Below are 6,000 nucleotides of genomic sequence, written 5' to 3'. Positions count from 1 at the left end.
ACCTGCGGCCGCCGGCTGATGAAGGTTAATTGCACACTGAAAGCCCGATCCAGTGGCCGGAAAACAGAAAAGATCATCTCCCGGCAATATCTGTTACCCCGTCCCCCAAGCCAAGTTTAGACACTATCCTCACGAACACAATCAGGTAGACCACCTTTCATGCACGTGGCAAAGGTCTTACCAGCATAATTATTTTTATTTTTTAAAAGGTAATTGGGTAGCACATTAGAGGAAAACGGACACAGTAGCAAGGACATCAGGAAGCGAATTGCACAAGCAAAGGAGGCGTTCTTGAACAGGAAGGAGCTTCTGAGAGGATCGTTATCGACGAGTTTAAAGAAAAGGTTAGTGAAGAGTTTGATTTGGAGTGTAGCTCTCTACGGTGCGGGAACGTGGACACTGAGGAAAGAAGACGAGAGAAGATTGGAGGCATTCGAGATGTGGGTATGGAGAAGGATGGAGAGGGTGAAATGGACGGAGAGGAAAAGGAACGACGAAGTGCTGGACATGGTGGGTGAGGAGAGGCAGCTTTTAGATGACATACGGAGGAGGCAGAAGGTATGGATGGAGTTAGTGCTTAGTGGGTAGGGGATGTTGAAAAGGGTGTTAGGGGGTAGAATGTTAGGGAAACGAGGGAGGGGAAGTAAAAGAATGGGATTTTTAGATAGATTGAAAGAGAGTAGGCCTTACAGTACATTGAAGAAGGCAGTGCTGGAAGGAAAGGGAGGCTCCCAGATCACTCCTGTATTACTCCATGGAAACCTACCTTAATCGGTAGAATACTATAATAATAATAATAATAGACTGTCCAAACATGGAAGGCTGGTAAGATATTAAGGCACAGCAACAAGAGAGCCCTACAATAGCAGCGTACTTCCCGTCCGCCAAACTATAGCCGGAGTATGGTAGACTCCACTCTGAAAAATCATCATAAAAACTCAGCGTAATTTGTTATTTTTTATTAAAGTTTTGATTTCTACGTGTGACTTCATGATAAAAAAATAAACACGACGGAGTTACGTCAATTAGTTATGTAACACAAAAAAATTGTACTTTGCTTTTTTTTTAAGTTTTACACTAAGCGTTACATAACAAATTGACGTAAACCCTAAATAAAAAATACTGGGATTAGCCACGGTGATACCTTTTTCGGGGTCACCTGCAATGCACAAATTGTGCGAAAAATCCACGGAGAAAAATTAATCGCCTTGACCGGGATTAGAACCCGGATCCCCCCAAATTCCTGTGTAGTCCTTTAGCAAGTTAAGCTACCGAGCCCGGTATAGCCCTCAAATTTCCACTGAGGAAAATGACGCCTATATGAAGAGCTCCACCGGAAATCGGAGGATCCGGGTTTGAATCCCGGTCAAGGCGAATTATTTCTTCCCTGTGGATTTTTTGACATAACTCCGTCGTGTTTAGACTCTTTCCTCATGTAACCACACGAGGAAATCAAAACTATAATAAAGAATTACACATCATGCTTACTACTATGTGATAAATTTTCAGTACGATTCGTGGCTCATCATTGCGTACGCGGTCGCCCGGAGCCCGGCTGCTGTTTGTGGCTACTGTTGGGCTATCGAGCGAGCCTTGATCGCTTACACGCCCTCACTTATTGGACAGTAATATATACCAGCATTAAAGACGAAAGATGACTGCGAAAAATGCATAGTGAGCTGGATATAATAGGGTGCTTTCCTATTATTTTTTATTGCCTAAATCGAAAGATTATTACTCCTGGAGTACGTATTTCACGCTGTTAGATTTTTTAATGACGATATCTATTTTTCGCGACGATACGAAAAGTGATAATTTTCATGCGCGCGAAAACGCGACGGCTATGTATGAATGCTGGGAAAACCCCGTGTGACGGTGTTCTGGTTCCCGCTGCCGCCAAGTGAGGTGACCTTGGGGCGAGGCTTTGAGCCCTGATAAGATGCAGGTTGCTAGCAGGTAGCAGTGTACCTTTGCTAGCAGGTAGCGCTTGGCTTAAATAAGGATTATTATTACCCTATCAATCGAAGGAAACTTTCCGACCTTGGACAATTTAAATAGATGATTATTTAGAGATGTTTCCCTGAGCCCTGTGCCTCATGCATGCATTGGTAATCTCAGACAATGTAAAACTCCTATCTACTCGAATAGAAACTAGGTCCCTGTGACGTCACGTGGAGTGGCATCGCATGGGCGCCAATCTGGTCTTTTTCAAATGCGGTAAAAATTGACCAATGCCATTCGTCTAAACTGGGATTTCTAAAACCAAATAATTTGTATATTATGATTACACTAATGTTGGGAAACGAATCGCAATCAATGCGTTTCGTTTTCTTTGATGAAGGAAACTACCCTATTGCAAAAATAAAAGGCGTACCTTTAAGATCGATGATTATACACCCTTAAGGGATAATTTAAATAATACCATACAGACCTACCAATGGAATATTCTACTAAGACGCAAAATCCACCTTAAGTCCAGTAAATTCATTACATTTCGTAAAAATGCATACGAATGTACGTGCTGATTTCATGCATACATCCATATTTGATGAAAATATGTAATTGCAAGCTTTCCAGCCGAATATCATTGATGAAATCTTCACGCATTTAGCACCGGGTAATGTTCTTTAAGGCCAAAGTTTCGATGAGAAACTCCTTTATCGTCATTAGGGCCGAGACTGACTCGGATGACGATGTCAGTCTTACTTAGCCGTGATGACGATGAGGATGTTTCTCATAGATTGGCCTTAAACAGCCTTACCCGGTGCCAAACCGGCGAATATTTAATCAAAATATATAATTCAACATTTAATATACAAATTATAATACTGTAAAGCTGCAAATTTTGGTGACTCGCAAAGTATTCAGAAAAAATCTCATAACCATAAGCTCAATTTTTTTACGACTTGATAGGAGAACGCCTTTGATAAAAGAATTTGGGTGGACAATGCTTGGATACAATAGAAAAAATATTTTATCTATCAGCACGGAAATGACTTAGGACGGTTCAGAGAAGTCATAAGGTGTACTGAAAAGATAAAATGTTAAACATTAATGTGATAACTAAAAGAAATGACAGGAGCTCATAACGAATTACACCAACAAAATCTTTATCACCAATGCGAATAGTGTACTCAAAAGAGCAGGATGATTTCTGCAAATTCCAATAGCATCTAATATACTGGGTAGTACTAAGAAATTACGGTTAAGTCAGCTCGCTGACAACAGCTTTCTTGAAAATTCTGTCGGAATCCCAGGACAAGGAGTATTCCTCAGGAAAATCTTCGACATAACAAGAGAGTTAGAAAAAGATTTGCCATTAAATATCCGAATGAATCACCATTATCATACTAGGAGCATCCTTGTCCTCATTTTCTCGATTTTCCATGATAAACTTCATTGCATTGAAAGTATTTTTTTTCAAAGCGCAACATGATTCTGAATACTATAAAAAATAGTATGATGGCGAGATTTTGAAAATTTTAATTGCTCTATCAAAATCATAGGAAAAAAAACCTCCACTCCACGACAAAAAACAAGTTAGCTAAATCACTCTTCATCGGATTCAACGGCAAAAAAATCTGAATAAGGTATCTACGAAGAAAAAATAAACTTCCATCAGCTTTAAAATCCTTTGAGTAGAGTTACTCTCTTGAGAAATAAAAAAATAGTGGACATCGCAATTCGGAAATTATCCCGAATCGAAGCGGTGGAAATATTCACAAGCAGCGAGCGGATTTGCTTACGACAGAAAAGGTACAAAGGCGTTCGCTTGAGAAGTTCCACATTGAGAAATATAACATCGGAGAGGAAGGATTAAAAAAATAATAAAACGAATTCATGAAGTCATCACATCGACTTGGAACGCGATGCACGAAGATTCGATCTTCTTTTTTTTCTCCTCCCCGTAAAAATTCCACCGGGGCGAAAAAGCAAAGGGGCATTGTGGGTAGAGAGGATGGAGAGTTTGGCTATTTACGGGGAGGAAAGAGTTTTGGGGAGATTGGGGAAGGGGAGAGGAAAAATAATGAATTTGATGGCGAGATGGAAGACGAATTGAGTGGAGGATGGGAAGTCGTGTTCTTTGGGGATGAGATGCAAGGGGTATTCGTATAGCGGTTGGGTAGGGGTCGCTATGGGCGCGGAAAATGGGGATGTGGCTAGTGGAATGGTGAAATATGAGGGTGGCTTTTAAGAGCACCACGTCGATTCGAAGAAGTAATCGATGATTTTGGTCGAAACGTCGAAATAAAATCGTATCCTTCGGTCTGTTTACATGATAATTTAACCCGTACGGGTTAATTTCTAAATGTATGAGCGTGAGAATGAACGCCGAAATGCACCCTGTAGCAACCCAACTTCTGCGAACACGTACAAAAAATAGAACCTGTTCTAATTTGCACGGGGACTGCACATTTTACAATATTCTTGTTCATTTGGCTCATGCATTCGTACATGTTCCGTTCCGGTCCACCAAAATCGATGTTTTACTATCGAACGTCGAATAGTAAAATCGATACCCTCGAATCGTCATCATCGAATCATCGATAGTAAAACATCGAATTTCGACAATGAAACATAGAACAATCCATGTCTTACTTTCAAGTAGTAGATAAGTGAAAGAATGTAGGTACTTTAAATATAAGCATTAGTGAACCTTACAAAGTTTATCCTTTTATTTTCCATAGTGGAAAGGTTTCACAGAGTTAAGTCTGGAATCATCAGCTATATATCGAATATTAAAATCGATATCCTCGAAATTGATATCATCGATTTTTAAATATCGAATTTTCGATAGTAAAACACTAAACAGTCGATGTTTTACTATCGGACTTAAGATAATAAAATTGATATCCTCGAAAATTATATCTTCGAATCAGCGATGGTAAATATCGAATCACCCATAATAAAACATTGAATTTTCGATAGTAAAACATCTTATGTTCGATGTTTTACTAACGAACATTGAATTGTAAAGTCGATATCCTCGAAATTGATATCATCGAATCATCGACAGTAAAGCACTGAATGTTTGACAGAAAACCGTCGAATGGTCCATTATTTATAATCGAATGTTCGATGTTTTACTGTCGAAATTCGAATAGTAAAATCCATATCCTCGACATTATATTCTTCATCGATAGTAAAACATCGAATGTTACAAAATGAAACATCTAATATTCGATGTATCACAATCGAACATCAAATAGCAACATCGATATCCCTGAATTGATGTCATCAATAGCAAAACATCGAATGTTCGATAGTGACACATATAACATTCGATGCTTTACTATCGAATCAGAACCCCTTCTGGCTTGAATCCTGCTCGGGAAGGATATATCATTATGCTTTCCCCTATCCACCCTGCCCCCGCCTACCCTTTACAAGAGAGGATTGGGGTCCGAATTTAAAAAAGATGGAAAGGAGCAATAGAGGAGAAACACGCTCGGATGAGATGCCGGAATATTAGCAGTTTTTCAAGGGGGTTGGGGGTGGTTTCGGGGTTACTTTGGGGTGAGTTGGGGGATGGAATGTAGATGACGGCGAAGAAGTCGGGGGAGGGAATATTTGATAGGTTTTGATAGGACTTGAAATTTTCGGAAAGGGGAAAAGATAAAAAAAAACCGGAACGATGAAGTGAGGCATTTGTTGGGTCGCTCGCCGCTGGGGTGGGGGATGGCGCTGCTGTGGATATGGTGGGAGGTTTACTAAACAGGAAGTTTGGGGAACCAAACGCTGGGAATCGACTCGGTTACATTTCCCGAGTTTCTCCCGCTTTTCCGGAATACATTTTGATATTTTCCCAGATCATATCACGTCTAATAACGTGTTTACCGGTTACTTCGAAATAAGTTTCAAAACTTTTGTACTTCTAACAGCAATAAGTCGAGGTGTGTAGCACCAAGAAGGAAGAATACGTTGGTTTTTTGTAATATTATCATTTAAACACAATAAGGCCTGCTTTATATGCCGTAAAATACGAATGATCAGCTACTT

The sequence above is a fragment of the Ischnura elegans genome, chromosome 12, assembly GCF_921293095.1.
Source record: "Ischnura elegans chromosome 12, ioIscEleg1.1, whole genome shotgun sequence".
NCBI classification, from domain to species: Eukaryota; Metazoa; Arthropoda; class Insecta; order Odonata; family Coenagrionidae; genus Ischnura; species Ischnura elegans.
This window is presented reverse-complemented; position numbering follows the sequence as displayed.